Below are 20815 nucleotides of genomic sequence, written 5' to 3' on the forward strand. Positions count from 1 at the left end.
AATTCAGTGTAATTTGTTGTCATGTCTGTACCACCCAAAATCATTGTAGTGGTTTAAGTCGAGAACTTCAGGAAATAATGCCTTGTCTCTTGGTTCTACCCGGTCGTTATTCTAGTCATCACCCAGATAACATCAAGATAAAGATACAGGTAGCACAGGAGTGAGGCAAGAGGCAGAGAAAGGGAGAGGGTTCAACATCATAGCTAGAAACAGCCAAGATTAGTGATGGGGGAGGACGGGGGTGAAAGAATGGCTTTTTTGATAAGGGAGCAAATATCTGGAAGAAGAAAAGAACTTCGTAGACCAGAAGTTGGTAAGAACTTGAATATTTTGCCAACGAACCCATTACCCTCTCTCGTCTTGCTGATAGTGTCATGCAGTATCATGTAGTATTACCCGTTCATCTCCCAGCAGTAGCTTCTTTGGTGTTTGTGTGTCACATCGTTCTATTCCAGAAGTTTCTGATGTTAGTATTTCCTCTCCCTTGGCAAAAGGAACAAGGGAAATTGGTGACCCAGGATAGTGTCTCCTTATCCAACTACTTTCTGTTGCTTTGTGGTGGCTCATTCAGTGATAAACCTCAAATACAGGCTTTTTATTTTCTTGGGCTATATTGATTCTATTTTACATATGGTTTGGACAGGAATCCTTAAGTTATTTCTTGACAGAATTCTGTGTTAGAAAGCTAGCACCAGCGTGGCTTCATCTCATAACTTGAGATAAACGTCTGGAGGGTACGAGACTTTAGATGGCAACAATAGTGGAATATTTTGCTTTACACTGTGATAAGTAAGTCCACCAAATTCTGGGGAAGCATTTCTATATAGCAGTCATAGGATAATAATTATTACTACTATAAGCTGAAAAATAATCAATCTTCATGTTACCAGCAAAAAGATGATTTTTATTTCAAAGCAGACTTCTGAAAATAAAGTTGTTTTTTCAAGTTGCTTTACTTTCCAGGATCAACATGAACCAGGAAACCTTATACCAGAAGTATTAGCTGATATGTTCTTAAGTGTGGTAGTATAATTGTCAAGTAATTACCCAAGTTGGGAAGAGAGATCTGGTTTCAAATTCTGGCTAAGCTACTTAGTAACTTTGTGACCTTCTGAAAGATATTTCATCTTTTTAAGCCTCAATTTTCTCATTTGAAGATGCAGGTGAAAAATCACCTCCCTCACTTCAGGAATTGAACATATTCTAGTTTATCAGATGCTTGGGGGTTGCATGGGCTTATGCAAAAACAGTTCTGAGCACAGTGCATAGTAAGTAAAAAATATTTCCTTTCTGTGATACTTATTTACCTAATTAGATAAAAGTAGTTCCGATTATTCTTCTTCTGCTGGCTGCGTAGGCTGAAGTTAAGTAGTAGAGGATATTTCAATCTAGGAGTCACTGTCCATCTCACCTTTCTATGTTTTTGCTGTCTGATTTAAAATTATTTTCTCTTACATAAAAAGGCAGTGCGTGCAGCCCACATGAGATCAGAATTTGGGTACCTTCACATCAGTGACTGTGGCCCCCTGAAGTCTGTTAAAGTTGCTTTAACAAACCCAGGAAACGTTGACTCACACATTTTAACACCTTATCATCAATTCAGATGTTCCTGCTTACCCATACACCATTTAGTTTTTTCCTCCGGTTTTTATTAATTCTGAGAATGAAAAAGGATGAAGAATCTATTCTGCATGTCGCTCAGTTTCAAGTTTCTACAGGTAAAAGGTGAATAAATATGACAGGTATCGTTAGATACTCCTCTGTCCTCCCTTCTTTTGCTACCTGTCACCTTTTTTCAATTTCTTGCATCAGCTTCTACATCTGGAGGATGTATGTGACCTGGAAAAGTCATCCTCCAGCCCCATGATTCTCAGATGCTGTCTGGGAGATGAAAGAGGACCGTAGCACAATGCCATTGAAGAGTCAAGAGGAAAAGCTTAAAAGAAAGTGAAGTCAGGGGGCTTCCCTGGGGGTGCAGTGGTTAAGAATCCACCTGCCAACGCAGGGGACACGGGTTCGAGCCCAAGTCCGGGAAGATCCCACATGCCGCAGAGCAACTAAGCCCGTGTGCCACAACTACTGAGCCTGCGTTCTAGAGCCCACGCGCCACAACTCCTGAAGCCCGCGTGCCACAACGAGCCCGTGCTCCCCAACAAAGAGAAGCCACCACAATGAGAATCCCACGCACCACGATGAAGAGTAGCCCCCACTCGCCCCACCTAGAGAAAGCCCGTGCGCAGCAACAGAGGCCCAACACAGCCAAAAATAAATAAAATAAAAATAAATTTAAGAAAGTGAAGTCAAGAACTCATTTATATAAAGTTGGAAGTTGAAGATGGTGGCGTGGTTTTCCTTGAGCCCTCTTTTGGGGTAAAGCAAATTCTAGACATAACTGACTACTTAAGCTGTTTTGGGTTCATAGGATCACAAGTTCCAGTTCCAGGTTGGTTTCTTTTTGATTTTTTTTTTAACTAAATGGCTAAAGTACAAAATTTGGAATCAGAACTTTTTCCCAACTTGTGTTGGGAAAACTTATACTGATAATTTACATTACCATTTGCTTTGGAACATACTAACCAGTATTTCTGGTAATTTTAAGGTACACATTTTAAGATGCAAGTCACAGCTCTTAAGTACTAAGGCGACATATTTTTCAAATACTGTCTATGAATTGATTCAGTAGTGCCAAGGAATACATTTATCCCATTCCAAGGAGAACAAATTGTTCCAGTACAGTAGCTTTTGGGAACTCAGCCATACCAGTTTGCTGCTTCTGGGCCTTACTTTACTTGTCTATAAGATGGAATTAATCTTATTATCTCAATGGTTTGTGAGGATGCAGTGATAGAATCGATGTGAAATGCTTTTGTGATATTTTGTAATATTACATAGCCCATCAGATGCCATCCAATGTAACCTTTGAAATAATTGCTTTTGGAGGTTTCATCCTCCGTAAATTCAACCAGTGAATAAGAACAGTATTGACTGCCCTGTCTTCTTTGGATGGTTCATTCAGCATTGGAGAAACAGAAATTTTAGTTTGCATTCCATGAATCTTGCATCAGATCCTCAGTTCATGCCTCCCCTTTCCCCCCATCCCTATCATAATTAGATTTAGCATCCTTTCTAACTATGAGAGTTTTTTACAAATAATCTATTTTCTTTTTTTTCTTCCGGGTTTGTTGAGATATAGTTGACACACAACGCTAAGTGTGAGGTGTACAGCATAATGATTTGACTTACATACATCATGAAATAATTACCACAGTAAGTTTAGTGAACCTCCATCATCTCATAGAGATACAAAAAAAAAAAGAAAAAGAAAAAAAAATTCTGCCTAGTGATGAGAACTCTTTGGACTTACTCTCTTAGCAGCTTTCATATCTAACAGCCGTGTTAATTATATTAATCATGTTGTACATTACATCTCTAGTGCTTACTTATTTTGTAACTGGAAGTTTGTACCTTTTGACCACCTTCATCCAATTCCCCCTCCCCCCCCCCACCTAGACCCCTCCCCCACCCCTGGTGACCACAAATCTGTTCTTTTTTTCTATGTTTATTTGTTTTTGAGGTGTAATTGACTGACAACACTATGTTAGTTCCTGGTGCATAACATAGTGATTGGATAATTCTATACATTTCAAAATGTCTAGTTACCATCTGTCACCATACAAAGATATTACATTATTATTGACTATATTCCCCATGCTGTACATTTCATCCCTGTGACTCATTTATTTTGTAACTGGAAGTTTGTACCTCATAATCTCCCTCACCTATTTCACTCATTCCCTCACCCCCTCCGCTCTAAAAAAAAAAGTTCATTTTAGAAGTTAATACTCCAGTGCCCGCCAGGTAATGTAAGTTCTGAGGATACTTTTACAAAATCCTCTTCCGTGCTGTGATCTTCCAGCCTTATTTTTGTCAACAGCTAGAGCAAGTGATTTCTTCATCCTCGTCCTTTTAAGATCATTGTTATTATTTCCAAGTGCGAAATCAGAGTATTTTAGTTGGAGAAACCATTTCATTTCCTCATCATGTTTTGATCTAGAATGTCTCCTTGTACTTTTTATTCTTTACTTGGGGATACATCCAAGTTCTCAGATATAGAACATTTAGGGCTTAATTTAATATGATAAACTGTGAAGTCACTTGAATGTGCCTTTTAGTTACTTCTCTCTAGATTTTTCTATCTCCCAAGGTAAGATATACTATACAAAAATGTGAAAACAAGACTAAAAGCAAGTGTACACATCATTAAGTGACACTGAAATCATATAGTGTTTCTTTCCCATATCACACTGTTTAGTCTGTCTGGATTCTAGATGTTTCTTTACTTAGGCCAACTTGTTGTGTCTTCCTCTGAATTTATCTGAGTAGAAGAATTAAGAGAAAAACCCCTGGGATTTCCTTCTCAAAAAGAACCCCTGACTCGTTTCCCACTTCTCCACGTAGATATCAGTGAGCTCTTTTTTTTTTTTTTTTTTTTTTTCTGTGATCAAATTTAGAGGTAACTACTTTTCTCCTGACCTGGTAACTGATGACTTCTTTTTGCCTCTGTCTTCTGGCAGTTCTGGTTTAATTTCTTTGGGCATTTGACTCTTTACGTGGCTAGAGATGCTCTCAAGCAGATTAGCAAGGACATCAGCTTTCCTTCAAGTGAAGGACCAGGTAGGCTTCTTGTTCAGCGTGTTAACCTTTGGGTCTGAAACAGAAACAGACTCACAGACATGGAAAACAAACCAAATGGGAAAGGGGGTGGGTGGGGAGGGAGAGATAAATTAGGAGTTTGGGAATAGCAGATACAAACTACTGTATGCAAAACAAGTGAACAGCAAGGTCCTACTGTACAGCACAGGGAACTACATTCAATATCCTGTAATAAACCATAGTGGGAAAGAACTTGAAAAAGTGTGTGTGTCATATATATAAATATATATAGCTGAATCGCTTTGCTATACACCAGAAATGAACACAACATTGTAAATCAACTATACTTCAATAAAAGAAAAAAAAATGACTGGTAGACACAGGAAGAAACCAGAGTAAAAGATAATGAAGCAAACTTTGATACCATTGTCTCTCTGTTCAAGGAGTGCCAGGAAGTTGGCAGCTGTTTTATTTGCCCAGGGTGTGTTTAGTATCTGTAGCTCTTTAATATTGGCAAGTAGGTAATCGTACTGTCAGGTTATGATACTTGAGGGCAGCCCTGTTACTTGGGTTGTTGCACAATAATAACTTTTCAGCTTTTTGCTACTTGCTATCATTTGGGGGTTCAGATCCTCCTGAAGTTCATTTTCTGACTTGCATATGTGACATAGAATGAGAATGCTCAATAACATACTTCCACAAGAGACTCTTGTCTTAATAGTATATGTACAAAAATATTCTGTGTTTTAGTGGAAGTTACTCTGTTATAACCCTTTATGCGTGCTCCCTGCTGAGAAAGCATTCTAGAAACGGATGTCAGCTAAGGGACATTCATTCATTCCATACGTTTTCTAATTTCCAAAAATGTGCACCGTCAATATTTTTTCTTAATTGAACATTTTGTTGAACAGACGGGTGCTTTAATTATGGTGGTCTAAATTTACACACATTGCAGTGGTATTTTGCTACATTAATTACCTTACTTGTCAAGAGTAACAGGTAATTACTACATCAGCTCACCCTCCTGCAGTACATGGAAACATAACATTATTTGAACAGATACAAGAAACCAGAGTATGGCCACCCCACACCTTAGCTTGTGATAAAGGCTGGCCGTTCTCACAGTATTTGTTTTATAATGGGGCGGGGGGGTTGGGGGCAGAGGTGAGCTGGCCCTTTTCCTTGTGTGTGTCCACCTAAGGTGGAAACCCAGAAACTACGTCATAGATTCAAAGAGTCTGGACTGGAAAGAACCTTTGGAATAATTGAATTCATGAAGCTTCTCCTTACAGTGTGTTTCACAGAATGACTTTTCTAAGTCTGCACAATAAGTAAATTAGTGTCCAATCCAGAATTGGCACTGATTTCACCCCACCAGGCTGGTAAAAAGCTTAAGAGATGTTAACGATTTTTAAAAAATAATTATAGAAAAGTTCTCACCGATGGTTTGGCTGCCTTGTGAAAAGTATTTATCCTGTATTCTGTTGAACTGCCAGGTACAACTCACATCATTTGATTTCCTCCTCAGTGTATGGGTGTCAGCTGTTATGACAAGTTGTGTTAAAATTCTACTTTAACTTTTTTTTTTTGGTAAAGGCGCGAACTTTTTTTTTGGAATTTTGGAATTTTATTTTATTTTTTTATACAGCAGGTTCTTATTAGTTATCTGTTTTATACATATTAGTGTATACATGTCAATCCCAATCTCCCAATTCATCCCACCACCACCCCCTCCAAGGCGTGCACATTTTTGAGCCTATAGGATGCCCCTAGCAAAATTATGCAGCATTACCTCTCTTGGTTGCCATGGCATAGAACAAAAGGACTGTGTTAGCTTGTAGGTGTGGCGCGCAATATACACAATGACATAACAGAGGCAGACTATCTTAAAAGGCTTTGTCCCCTTTTTAGTCAAACACCTGTGACAAAATTACGAACTGTGGTTAACATATACCACTTACAAGTGGTTTTTCAGAGTCGACCAGAGTAGGGGAGCTCAGCTTGCAAAGAACTTTCTTTGCCTTTGCACCTGGCAGCAGGAATGGGGTGACATTAGAAAGAAGTTCAAGACGTCTAGGGGTTATGGACCCAGCCTTGCAGAAATGATATGGGATGGCTTGTAGAGGACAGGGCAGGCCTCTTGGGGGTGCTTTGAGATGTATGACCAAGGATCTCCCCAGCCCTGGACCCACTTCAGTTTCTCAAGCCTGAAACTGTGGCACAGATGCTTCGTTCCTGTAACTTTAGTCTTGTCACATGCCATTACGCATCACTCTGGGCTCTGGAACTTGTGATATTATAGCTCATAGTTATTGGCTTTTCCTTAGGTTTTTTTTTTAAATTAAAAGACAGAATAGGATAATTAATGTAGTCATTCCTGCACGCGACAAATATCTCTTGCGTGTCTGCCGTAGGACAGTCATTGTGTTTTGTGTGAGGGTTGCGGAGAGGGGAAGGGAGCACAGCAGACCCTTGCTCTCACAGACTTTGCCTTTGAGTGGAGGGAGGCCGAGAGAGTCAATAATGGAATGAAGGAGCAATGTATTTACATAGAACAAAAATACATGAAGGAAACGGTATATGGCCCATACCTTGAGAGGGTCATTTAAATGGTCTGATCAGGGAAGGCAGCATGGAAGAGATGGTTTTTTGTTTTTTGGGTTTTTTTTCATAGTTTTAGGACTAGGAGTTTTCAGAATCGAGATGGTTTTTGATTTAAGGTCTAAAGGTTACAAATGATCTCCATATACAAAGAGCTGTAGGAAGAACTTTCTAGGCAGAGCGAATGATGACGCCTAAGCCTCAGAGTTAGTAAGAGTATGGTGTGGGAACAGAAAGTCATTAGCAGGAATAAGGGTGGGTGGATGGGAATGGTATGGGAGAGGTTGGAGCTGGAAGTTGGGCCCTGCATGACATGGCAAAGGGCTGGGTCTTCTTTTGAGACTGATGCAAAGCCCTCGAAGGCAGCCACTTCTGACTCAGAGGTCAGAACAAACCACATGGACGGCTGCTGGGGACAGGATTGCAGAGCTTCAGGTATTTTCCTGAGAGTAGACTTCCTTGGGAGAGAGGCTAAGGTCTTGGTCCCCAGAGGTTGGGCAAGGAACCCTGAAAGAGTCCCCACCCGAGACAGACTCGGCTGGTCCTGGTTAGGAGAAGACTGTCTTCCACCTGGGCGTCCAGATGTGCACAGACAGGCAGTTTGGAAGCAGAGGACTTGCGGGCACCGTCCTCCAAGCAGCTGCAGCGGCATCATCATCTGGAGGCAGAAATGTAAATTTTCTGGCCTTACCGCAGCCTTACTGAATCAGAAACTCTGGGGTTAGGGCCCAGCAGTCCTGTTTTAATGAGCCTTCCAGGTGATCGTGATGAGCATGTGAGTTTGAAAACCCCTTTATGAGATACTAGTGCCGGAAAGGACTTTCCAGTTCTCCAGACCCCCTGTTCTCAGGCTGCAGATGAGGGGACCCAGTTAAAAGCGACAGCTCAGTGCCGATCCCGTGCTGATGAGAAGCTGGGTCTCTCGACCCTATTCTAAGTGCTCTATCCTCATGAGCTTATGGGTGTAAAGAATAAACAAAACCCACTTTGTTTTTGTTTTTTTGTGGTTTTTTTTTTTTTTCGAGGGATCATTCTGATATTTATAGAAAGGAGGAGACAAATGAATATTTAAGAAGGAATAGTGGTGCGGTCTGTGAACTGCCTCGTTTCTCCTGCTATTATTTTGTCAGATAATTTAGAAAAGCAATTTGAGTGTGACTAACCCACTCCTTTCTCCCTGTCGGTGGAAGAAAAACAAGTGTTTTGTCTTAAGTTACACCGTTGAGACACTTAGCAGGGGGTAATGGCGTTCTTTTATTTCTGTATTAGTCAATGTATTTGGCCTCATTTTTTGGTTTGGAAGTCGTGATACTCCCACGTTGTATTTTTAAAGTCATTGTAGAAGACAGAAGATGGATTCTTTTCAGGCCCGGTGTTTGTGTTTGTCTGTTTTGACCAAGAGAATCATAGAATCGCTCCCTTCACCCTCCACCCAGCCCCGCCTCCCTGGTTAAGTTCTGCTCATCTTTTTAATGTCTTAGGCTTCCAGATCATTTCTAACATGCAGCCTTTTCTGACCTGTTGTGCTTAGGTCACATCTGTGTGTTCATCTTTCCCACTTGCTTGTATTGTTTCCTGTGGGCCTCATGAGAGCAAAGTACTCATTTGTCATATCTGGCCCAGGGTAATTACTGAAAAAGTTAACTGTCACGTGAATGCTTTCCCTCTTAATTGATTAGTCATTTGTCACTCTATCAGCAACCATTTATTGGAAGACATGGTGGTAGGTCTTTTCTAAAAGGGGATACACAGAATATCAAGACATGGTCCCATGGTGGAGACTAAGCCAAAAATAAGTGTGTATTCAAGGAAACCCTAATGAAGACTGTAATAAGGTGTAACGTGTATTAATCAGGCTGTGTTGTGCTAGCTACCGTGACCAACAACCTGCAAATTTTGGTAGCTTAACAATAAAGGTGTATGTCATGCTCCCTTCCTGTCTGTATGTGCCCATGGAACCTTCTCCATCCTGTATTTGCCACGAGAACATGGGGTCTCCACGGTCTCGGGGGATGAAGAACAGGGAGCGCAGTTGATTTTTTGGTCAGGCTTGGAAGTGGTGCACCTTGCTTCTGCTGCCATCCCATGGGCCAGAAATCAGACACATGGTCCCAACCTAAGAGTCAGGAAAACAGGGCAACATAATCTTCCTGTGTGCCCAGGAAGAGGAAAATGAAATGGCACTAGTTATCATGTGACAGTCCCAAACAATATGTTGCTTTGGTTTGGGCCACTGAGGTTTGATCACAATGAAGCATAGCGCCTCCTCTTTTTGTAGCTGCTCATTAATAAACACCCTTGTTCCCCCAGAAATCAGGAAGAGCGATAGTCCTCAGGGGGCCTTGATTTTTTTGCATGTCATGAGGCAGATGTCTTTCATTTCATTCCCAACTGAAAGCCCATCTTCCTGTGGGGTTAGGCAGGGTGATTTGTTGATGAGCCAGCTGTGGCTTGCATATGTTCCACTGTAGGATGGAATGTTCTACCCCGAGTGCGAGTGTGACTGCACACAGATTGGCTTTCCCATGGTGGGACCTCGCTGTGTTCTGCATTTGGCTCTCCCTTTCTCTCTTCCCCCTGGAGTGGACAAGTTTGGAGAAAAGAGTTTCCTGGTGGTGAGAACCAACAAAATCTCTCCCACTTGTCATTGTTGTGGGCTTGCAGACAACCCTTGGGCGAATGGGTATGTGTTAAGGAGAAAACTGAAGTTGCTTTTAGGGCTTAAGTTTTTTGTGTACTCATCTCAGTTTATTTCTATCCAGAAGATACCATGGGAAATTTATCGTGATACATTAAGTGGAGGAAAACATATTAATAAAGTGTTGACGATGCCTATTTTTTTTTTTTTTTGTAAAAAAAGATGTTTCTTCCCCACTGTCTTCTTGACCACGGTGGTTCTCAAGAAGGAAGCCGGAACCTTCATCTTGTCCTCAGTCTTCCTTCCTCTATCCTTTTAGCTCAGTACAGAGGCCCAGTGAGAAGCTGAGCAGGGCCAGCGGAGATGTGTAGTTGAGCTGGAGGCTGGAGAGATCTCCAGTGGCCTTTTAAGGGCCAAGTGCAGGTTTTGATCTCTTTCCCTGAGAGTACTGGGGCGCCATTGAAAGTATGCAAGCGGGGAGTGAGAGGGTGAGTGCAGGGTGAGTATGCGTGTGTGTGTGTGTGTGTGTGTGTGTGTGTGTGTGTGTGTGTGTGTGTGTGTGTGTGAGACAGAGATTGACCGAGAGAAAGAAAACAGTGATGAATGATGACTGCCTTTGCCGTGTGCTTTTTGGCTGGTGGGGAAGAGCCTCCACAGCAGAGAGTGAATGTGGAGACAGCATAACACCCTTTCCTCGCTGACATGAGAGGTCTCCTCCCTCTTTCTGCTCAGAAGTTACTTGTCAATCGGGAGCTCACCATCCCCGCTTCAAAGCAGCGTAGTGCATTGGGGTAAATATTTATGAAATGGCAAGCTTCCTTGAACAAGATGTATTTTGTTTTTAAGGAGCCGATGACTCAGAATTGTTTTAAGTTACTGAAAGACAAAGTTATTGTGTGCCATCATGGGAAAAGGAAAGAGGAGAGAAAGTGCAATTTTTGCATCAGGCAACTGATTTACAGCTCTAATCTACAAGCGATCAAATGCTTTCAACAAAATTGTTTTGTTTTTTTTTTGAAGGCTTAAAGTATAAAAATTTAATTTATTTATAGAATCTCATTAAGAGGACTTTTTAAAAGTAAGGTGAACTATTCAGTTGCTTCAAGGAATGTTAATTGAGTGCGTGAGATGCTATAACACCATGTTTGGGATATGAGAGATGACACGAATCTCTGCTCTCAAGACTCTCCTGTTCTGAAAAAGAGGCAATCAAAAGCCATTAATAAATGAGTGTCAGTAAATGTACAACGAATGTCTTCTTCTTTTTGAAGTTCAGATAGCTTTTTCAGATTCTATAACCGGTATTTGAGAAATTGCTTTGTTTTAGAAAATCAAAAATACAAAAAGTTTGTAAAGAAAAATAGCAGCTAATCCCATTTCCTCCAAGGCAAACTCTCTGTCCATTTCCTTTTTTTTTTTTTCTTTTTTGATGCATATGTTTAAGAGTGTACTTTAGCTATGATTCTTCTATCTTGCTTATTTCATGTCACATCATAACAAGCGTCTGTACACATTTCCCTACTCCTGGAACTATTTTTAATGGCTACAAAATATTCCTTTGTCAGACTGGGCTATCACTGACTTGCTTTTTTTCTGTTGGGATTGACATTTTACGTAAAACAAATTCATACAATTTATCCATTTTATGTCTCAAACCATCTTGTGTACTTCACTGTTGTAATAAAACATGAATGGGGAACTGAGATTTTTTTAAAAAAAGCATTTCTCTGTCTGTATTACGTCTGTGAGCTTTACCACCCGCCCAAAAAAAGTGAACTAAAACCTTGTTACAACAACTTTACATTCTTGGGAGAATGACGGGAGAATATATTTGATGCGTTTCTTCTGGCATATTCTATCTTTGGACACATAGCTCCCACTCTGAAATTGGTTGATAAAGAACGTCCTCCAAATCCAAGAAAGCTGTTTGGTTCTAATGTGGGGAGACTTTGTACCTGATTTTGAAACTTCTAGAGGTTGTCATTTTTTGCTTCCAGCATTCACTCCTCCAGTGACATTTTAAATCTACAAATTATTTATTTTGCTTTACTTTTTTTTTTTTTTAAGAAGTATTTATTATAAGGTCACTTTAAGGTGACTGTTGCCTCCATTACCTTAAGACAGGGACTTGATTTTGCTGGCTGAGAAAAAATCAGCTTTTTCTTTTCATTACAGTGTTACTATTTCCCATTATTTAACACATGAGAAATCATAATGTGTTATGTGTCAGTATGTTAAACCCCCCAATCAATTTGCTAAGGCAGAAGGTAGCAAATGATGGTGGTGATCATTTTGTAACATATAAAAATATCGAATCGCTATGTTGTTGTACACCCGAAACTAATATAATAAGTCAATTATACTTTCAAAAAATGGGGGGGAGGGATGAAATTAAAAAAAAAAAAAAGTTGGCAAATTATGGCCCTGGGGCCAAATCCAGCTCACTACCTGTTTTTGTAAATAAAGTTTTATCATAACACAGCGCCCATTTGTTTACTTATCCCCTTTAGTTGCTTTCCTGCTGAAGTGGCAGAGTGGAATAGTTGCCACAGAGAACTTAACAGCTGCAAAAGCTGCAGCATCTAAAATATTCACTGTCTGGCCGTTTACAGAAAAAGGTTGCCAGCCCTTGTTCTAAAATATGACCAGAGTATAGTAAAACGCCTTATATATAGTTAACAACCATTGCATTAAGAATGTAAAAATGTCTAAAACATTGATTTCTCAACAATTAATATGCTCTCAACATGCATTTTTTTTTTTTTTTTGGAAATGTGGCTTTTTTTTTTTTTTTTATCACCAGGAACATCTGCGACACACCCCCTTTGTTGCTGGCTTTTCAAAACCTCTACAGAAGTTTCTGACATTCTACCGATTGTATTGTAACTTGACACTTTCTCCTCATGCTTTTAATTGAAAATGTTGTATTACATTTTAGAGCATGTCATGGACTTTTTTCTTTTCTAAGCAACAACCAAAAACGTTTGACTTAGAAATAAGCATTTCCTGTAGAATTTGGGTATTAAAAGCCAAGAGGCAGTCAACTAAGAAAATGTCCACCGGATCTACATTCCCTGGCGTCGGCTCGTATTTCACTCCTTAGAGGCTCAGTGTTTTCATCCATAAAATGGGAATCGGACCGCCTCACAGGGCCATGTGAAGATAAAGTAAGGAAAGATACACCTGACATGTTTTGGGAACATATTAGCTGCCTGTTCCCTTTCTTCTTTCTACCCTTAGGTTAATTAGAGGAGCAAACAATCACAAGTATAACGTATCTTCAGGGATTTTTCCAAATTTGCAAATTTCTGTATGGTGTTTCCGAAATTCAAGTATAAGTTTGGAACCAGGTTGAAATCAGAAAGGTCTGTGTATTTGGGTAAGAGATATAAACTGGCAAATGTAATCAACATTCCTGAGTCTCAGAGGCTTAACTTAGTGCAGGTGTACTTGTGAGGCACCTCCGTCTGGTGGCTGGTGGGGAACAAGTGTGGTGGTCTGCTCCACGTGGTATTTCAGGGACCTTGGCTCATTCCACCCAGTGACTCCACCATCTTGTAGGACTTGGAGTTCTGCCCTGGACCTCTGAGCTCACAACCAAGGGAAGAGAGAGGGCATTAGGGTTGGGTCAGAGGCTTCTGGGTCAGGATGAAAGTAACATACCAACTTCCATCTGTTTGGCCATAACTCAGCCGCAAGGACCCACCTAACTGGAAATACATCCCAGCTGTGTACGCCCAGGAAGAAGGAAGAGATCTGATGAACATTTAGCGAGTCTCTGCCACAGACTGACCACATCTTCTTGGGTTATTATGGAGAATACACGCTTACCAGGCATAAATGGCACAGAGATGCCAATAATCTGAGAACCTGTCTTTAACAGTTACCCATGTAAATAACATTTGGAGACAGTAATGCTGGGTAGAGACAATTAATCTGTATACTTGTTTAAATATATTTTAAAAATTAGCCTGTGATCTGAATCTGCTTCCCACATGTTGTGTGCCATTTACATACTTTGGCATTCTAAAATCACAGATCTATCATAGAGTAAGTTTAGAGATACATACTTAAGAAATGTTGCATTCAGTGACATTTTCATTCCCAAAGTGGTCTACGTGGACTCAGATTTATTTTGCTATTCTGTAAAAGCAGAAGTCATACACAGTATTGAGTGGAATTTTTATCCACGAGGGCAGATAGGACGTTTGTTGAAATACTACCATTGTTATTTGATTCAAAGTGCACCTCTTACAATGAACCACATCAGGACCATTTTCAATTTTTTAATACCTCTCATGGATCTAAGCACACCTTTTTTAAGTTATTCATTTTAAATTATGATTATATGAATATTTTAGGATTATAATCACCATTAAATGAAGGACAAAATTTATCATACCAAAATAGAAATTTAATTTAAAGTAGAAAGAACTTGATTGCAAGGTTTAGCAGACTAGAAACAAGACATATAAGAGCATATTAAAGAAATTTTTAAAAAGACCCTCAGTAGTACAGATTTGCAATAGATTTGGAAAAAACACAGTTGCGTTCAGTGATGTTTGTGAAGATCATATTTGAGACAATCTCATCAAAGATCAAACTTTTGTAAGATTGAAAAAGCACACTAAAGCAAACAAACCTTTTGGTCATTCCATGGAAAAACTAGCTTCAAAAGAAATCTTCATTCAGTACCATAAAGTTGGTGAAGTTTATTTGAGATATAAGTTGCTCTTGGTCAAGAGTCAAGATTGTATATGGCCATAGGTGATTAAAAATATCCCTTTCACTTTTCTTGGTATTCACAGCATTTCCTACCACCTGTCACTTTGTCCTTGACGAAATTTGAGACCGAAAACAAGTTGACAAGGATGGTTTTCCAATCAGTTGTTCCTCATTTTTTTCTCGGGTACTCCTTTGTTGTATTCGAGTTCAGATTTACTATTCATGAGCCACAGTTTAATCAGTGACCATATCCGACAAATGGAAGCTAAGCGCTGGTTAGTATGTTGAAAATAAACACGAGGGCTCTCATTAATGTCGCTGTCTGAATAATTAGTTGAGCATCGTGTACCGAGCAGCGGCGAAGGCAAGCTGGCTTTTCACTGGAACGACAGGCTGACGGCCACGTCCTGGAGTGTGGTCATTAGTGTGTCCCACCATCAATGTCATGTTACTGTGTCAAATTAGTTAGTGCCCCCTTAGGAGAGATGCCGGACCTACAAATTATCCTCCCACATCCCTGGAAACCAGTGTTTGCGAAACCTGCGATCAAGTGTGGGCAAATTATTAACACGGCTCATAAATTAACTAGTTTACAGGCTTATAACATTTTACAAGTAGATAATAAAGGGTAGAAAAGTTTTCCGATCACTTTGCCCTGATGTGAGGGCTGTGATCTGCCGACATTTCCTGGAGGAGCCCACAGCTGATAGGGTTCTGAAGAGGAGCATACACATGGAGTGTCAGAACGAATGTTTGGAAAATGTAGACTCTGAAAGGAAGCCAGTGTAAATCCATTGGAAACAATATAATTAACTTCGTTATCTCATTGCTCTGATAAGTCCATGACAAGGGTCCTCTTTCTTGTGGTGGCAGTTGCTCATTAATGAGGTCACCAATTAAGTTTGAACTTTGCCAACTGAAATTACCTGGAAAAATATTTTTGATGCATTCTTATCGTGCTCTTAAGCTGCCTTGTTGAAGGAGAATAACGCTAACACAGCATGTTAAACTCATGTAGGAATGACGATTCTTAGGCAGTAATGTATTTGACAAACAGTTTACACTCACATCGATACCTGATACCTAGAAAACAGAGTGTGGACCCATCTGTCCTGAGTTTATCTCCTATCAAGAGAAGGCACCCACTTAACACTCTGCTGAGCCCTGGTAGACAGACACCCCGTGTAGTTTCCGGAGATACACGACTATTCAAATCATAAAACTTCATACATCTCCTTTTTGGTTTCAACTTCTCTGTCTGATTAGCTTAGAATACACGTACACTCATGGAGTGTTGTCTGAGTTTACTTTTGCAAGGGAACAACACACACACAGGGAAGAGGTCATGCTTTTTGTTCATCCTGCAGTTCCATTTCCCTATCTCACAGCGGGTCCCTTCTGTCATCTTCAGGGCTGTACAGGTGTCATTATCATCTCAAGGATCTAAAGGCCTGGCATGTAAAACCTTGCTGCTGACTGCTATTCACAAAAACTTCCTGAAACTGCTTGAGGATGAGCTGACTTGTCTGTCAGCAACTTCAGCTTACTTGGCCTTAGATTTGGTAAATAACTCGTAACCCAACTAAGCCATGAAAACGCATAGCCTCAGCACACATGAGCACATGCACAGGCTGATTGTTTGCACGAGGGGGCTGTTTCACAGCCTCCTGCATTTGAAACGCAATGGAAAAAGAATTGTAACCTTTGGGGAGTAAGATGTTGTGTTTGCCTGGCAGGTGAGATAGCTTGTCTTTTTTTTTTTTTTTTTTTTTTAATAAGGTGATGATGTATGTGTGTGTGCGTACACGTTTGCGTGTATATTTCCTCCGGTCGCTTGTACTGAATGCATTGAGAGAGACTGAAGACCGAAACCCAAAGGAAAATCTTCACTGGGCCTCAGGGATCATCTTACCCATATTTCTCAGAATGAGATAACATTGTAATTCCTAGAAGTTATCCTCAAAAGTAAGAAATGTTGGAAGTTAAAGGAACCACACTTCCTAAGTGAATGACAGTGGCTTCAAGAGTAGCAGTTTTACTTGGCTCTGTAATATCTTTGTATTATAATTCTATAACGCTGAACTCAAATTATGAGCTACATGGAATGCTAATTCTAGAAGGGAAAGGACAAAATAGATACACAGATACATGATTATATATTGAATGTAAAAGCACTGCGTCAATAAGGCTTACGTGAATGTGTTACTTTTGAGGCAACGCAGTTTGCCGCTTCACTTAACCTCTTCTGTTCTTTTTGCTTTCAGTGTCTCTCTGTGTGTTGCAGTCCTGTGGCATTATGCATGCCCCCAACCAGTGACCTCCAGACTTTTTATGGCTGTGAGACACGTTAAAAGTTCAGGGTGAGTGGCAAACAACACTTATATTGTGTACCGATTAAAAATTGCCATCCACCTTTGCAGGTGACACGATACTGGATATAGTAATCCCTCAGAAGATAATGGAATGCCCCATTATCAAGCATGAGTTCCAAAGCCAGCAGGAATAGGTTTATTGCCTTCCACGATAGCTTTATGGCTTTTCGGAGCAGGATTTGTAACTTGGATCATATCTGTGGAAGGGTGATCTAATGAAGGGTTGGCAAACTTTGTCTCTAAAGGGCCAGATGGTAAATATTGTTAACTTCATGGACCATAGAGTCTCTTGTGTAACTAGTCAACTCTGCTGATGTAGCAAAAGTAGCCATAGACTGTAGGTAAACAAATGGGCGTGACTGCATCCAATAAAACTTTAGTTGCAAAAACAGGTCGTGGGCCATACGTGGCCTAAAGGCCATAGTTTGTGGACCCTGATCTAATGCATCAAAACGGGACAGATGACCTGGAATCAGGATACTTCACCAGGTAGCAATCCCTCTGATATTGAGCAAACCATTTATCAAGAAGAAATGGGAATAAAAAAATAATGCCCTTTCTATTGAGGTAGGAGTAGGCTGTAGTTGTAAGGATGAAACAAGATATAATGTACAGGGAAGCACTTTGAAAATTTCGAAACTCCTTACAAAGGTAATGGATGTTGTACACCATTATTATGGTTCACCTACCGGAATATACCGCCTTCACCCTTTTAATCACATTGGGTTTTCATGAGCTAAATGAGTGTGAGGGAAAGCTCTTTTATTTTCTAAGTCATGTGGTTTGGCTGTACGTTCCTTCTATTCTACAGTTGATGGACAAGCTGTTGAAATGCCTCTTTGGTATCAAATACGGATGAAGGGCTATACGGGTAGATGATGGCAGGCTAAAGATCAAATGCCAATACAGAACTATTAAATTTCCTTTAATCATCAGATTCCTAGAGTGTTTTCAGATCTTCCACCTTTAAAATAGGCCCTAATAAATAATAATGCTTTGGATGTCTACAAGTGTGTTTGAAATTCACAAGCCTTGCATGTCAAAACATAGAGACAGGTTCAGCAAATATGCTTCCCTGGGCTAGTGGTACTAATTAAGGAAAGTCATACTTAAACAAACAGCTTGGTGAATAGAGGGGTAATCAGAATCTCAATTCATGAATTCCTAGTTTGTTTGTTTTTTCCTGACAAAAAATAGTAGGGTAGTCTTTAGATATGTTTTCATGTCTTTATATCGTTTAAGAATTGTTTTCCAGTAACAGAGATGCACCTATGTGAGTTTAAAAAAATTAGTTGTGTGTTCTCTCATAGAAGATGTCTGGGGGAGAGCAATTTGCGCTTTCTGTCTTTATGCTCTGCTTGCCTGTTTAGGTGTTGCTTCATTTTCAAGGTCACATTATGGCTGCTGGCTCTCCAGCCACTGCTTCTACATCCTGAAAGGAAGAGGCGAAAGTACAAGGAACAAAAAGAGTAGTTCTCCCAGCTGAGAAAGTCCTCTTTAAAGAACTTTCCCTGAAGTCTTCCTCAGTGGCTTCTATTTACATCCTTTATCCACCCCTAATATAAGGGCATCTGGGAATTGGATCCTTAGACTTGAGAAATTTGTTGTCCCAGATAAATTCCAGGTTCTAGTAGTAATGAAGAAAAAGTGTATGGTTATTGAGCAGCAATTGTGGTTACTTATATGAAATCATGCTATCAGTTTTTCTTCCATATCTAATTTTTATTTATTTTGATGAATGCCTTCTTTCTTCGATTGGTTTGTGTGTATAACGTCTTATTTGAATTTTACATGTTTGAATTTCAGCTTATTCAATTCTCAGCAGAGATACATATCTCAGTAAATATTTTAGGACCATAATATTCTTACTAGAAGTGCCATGGCAAATCTGAGAAAGAAATTTATGTCTCATGAGAACCATCAACCAAAATTTAAACTCCCAAATTTTCGAATGGATTTTCTCTCCTCTGGATGGGAGATTTTGTTAAAGCCTGAGTACTAGCGTGAGGTCCTAGGACATACAGGCCCGCACCCAACTGTGGTGTTCCCAGTATGTGTGAGGGCTGCCACTGATGGCTTTGAACTGTCCCTCAGAGACTGGACAGTGCTGTCTAATCCGCATCTCTGCTTTGCTCTTCCCCATATGTCTGCTGAAAGCTTACTTTGGAGGGTGGAGGAGACAAGTGAGCCACTCCTGTCCAGTTTCTCTATTCCAGATTGGCCTGTACTTTATTCTTGTGAAAGTTACCATCCCACAGAAGAGACTTCCCTTTGCTTCATAATACAGTCTCTGCCTATACCAGCCTGTGATAGATGCTCATGAAACATGGTAGCCGATGCATTCACAGACATTTCTTGAATGCCTGCTGTAGACGTAGGATAGCAATGTGGGTAAGAGTGTCTGCGTTGAAGTTAAATCAGCCTAGATTCACATTCCACCTTTTCCATTTACTGGTTGAGTGACCGTGCGTAAGTTACTTAACCTTTCTGGGCCATGACCTCCTCATCTGGGAAATGGGGATACAAATAGGAGGAGCTAGACTGCTATAAAGGATTACTGAGACCATGCCTGTAAAGAGCTTAGCACGGTCGCTGGTGGGTAATACATGTCCGCATTGTGCCATGCGCCCTGGTGATGTGCTGGAAATCCCCGTCTTTGAGGAGTTTTTACTATCCTCTGGCTGGTTCACTGGTCATTACTTTACTGGGAGACAATGTATATTTCACAATCCATTGCTCCTCGCCTGGTATTCTGTTGGAAGTTTAAGTAAAGCCCTGGGAGGTGTCTTTGATGCCCGTCTTCAAGGACTCTGCAGCCACGTATACAGCTGGACAGCCCGGCTAACAGGACTTCGATCTCTGGGTCCCATTTTGACGCTTTCCCCTGAGAGGCAAGCAGTTCTTTCTTTCTTCCGTTTTTTTTTTTACTTACTCAGACAATGGGCCTGCCTGGCAAGCAGAATTCACTGACTGCTTTCAGGTTGGTATTGCTGATGATAATCTGAAACTCAGTAGGGTTTCACTCATGCAGGCTGATGCTACATGAGGTCGGTCTTGCCCGGCCTCATCCCGGTCCCTGCCTCTGTGCTGAGTCTGCAAAGCAGCCCCTGGTCCCCACACGTCTTCTTGGGACTGGCCCTCAAAGAACAGTGTCGTGTGCACAGAGAAGCTGCCGCGTGACTGTGGCAGAGATCGTCAGCTGTGCTCATGGACGGCCCCAGTTGGCGACGCGTCCCAAAGATTGAGACGCGTTGGCGACCACTTGACCATGGCTGTCTGTTGATTAGTCGACTCTGTGGAAGTAGTGGCTTGAAGGAGTGGCTCTTACTTTTTCACGAGACTCTTGGAAACTAAATTTTTGCTCTGTGGTTTCAAATATTTTATTTAGACACTGTTACTGTGCTCAGATGCCTTAAAATCTTGCTTGACCATGCGATTCTCTGCCTGGAACAATTTTTGTGCTTCACAGAGCTAACCCCTTCTCATCCTTCATTATTCAGTTCAAATATCACCTTCTTGGGGTGGGCTTCCCTGACTACCCCCATTAAAGATGATTTCCCTCTTCCCCTTTTTAACTCTTAGCCACCCAAGCCTCTTGTCTGTTTCACTTACTACAGCTTCTGTCACTTTCTGAATATACCTGTTAACCAGGTAATAAGCAAGAGGCAGATCTGTCTGAATCAGTGTTGTTGCTTCCTCATGGCTGGCAGTGCCCAGTGAATAGTAGGCAGGCTGGCAGTCAGTATTTGTTGAAGCAGTCAGAGGACATTTGGGATTTCCCTGTGAATTTCTATATTTCATGGTACTAAGAGGACTGCATCTGGGT

The 20815-nt window shown here is 40.7% G+C and overlaps 1 protein-coding gene across 12 annotated transcripts in view; it reads left to right on the forward strand.

Moving 5' to 3' along the window:
• Positions 1 to 20815, forward strand: part of FOXP1 (forkhead box P1) — a 599574-nt gene that overhangs the window by 205793 nt on the left and 372966 nt on the right. For 9 of the 12 annotated variants that reach the window (XM_082346185.1, XM_082346181.1, XM_082346180.1 and 6 more), the window contains one exon: positions 16882 to 16977. The exons of 2 other annotated variants lie outside the window; for them this stretch is intronic. The gene's annotated coding sequence lies outside the window, so the exon portion shown is untranslated. Of the gene's footprint in view, positions 1 to 1812; positions 2444 to 16881; positions 16978 to 20815 lie in introns of all 12 variants that reach the window. One more of the 12 variants, XM_082346186.1, reaches the window with a different exon arrangement.

Source organism: Balaenoptera borealis (genome assembly GCF_965194805.1).
Source record: "Balaenoptera borealis genome assembly, chromosome: 12".
Taxonomy (NCBI): Eukaryota; Metazoa; Chordata; class Mammalia; order Artiodactyla; family Balaenopteridae; genus Balaenoptera; species Balaenoptera borealis.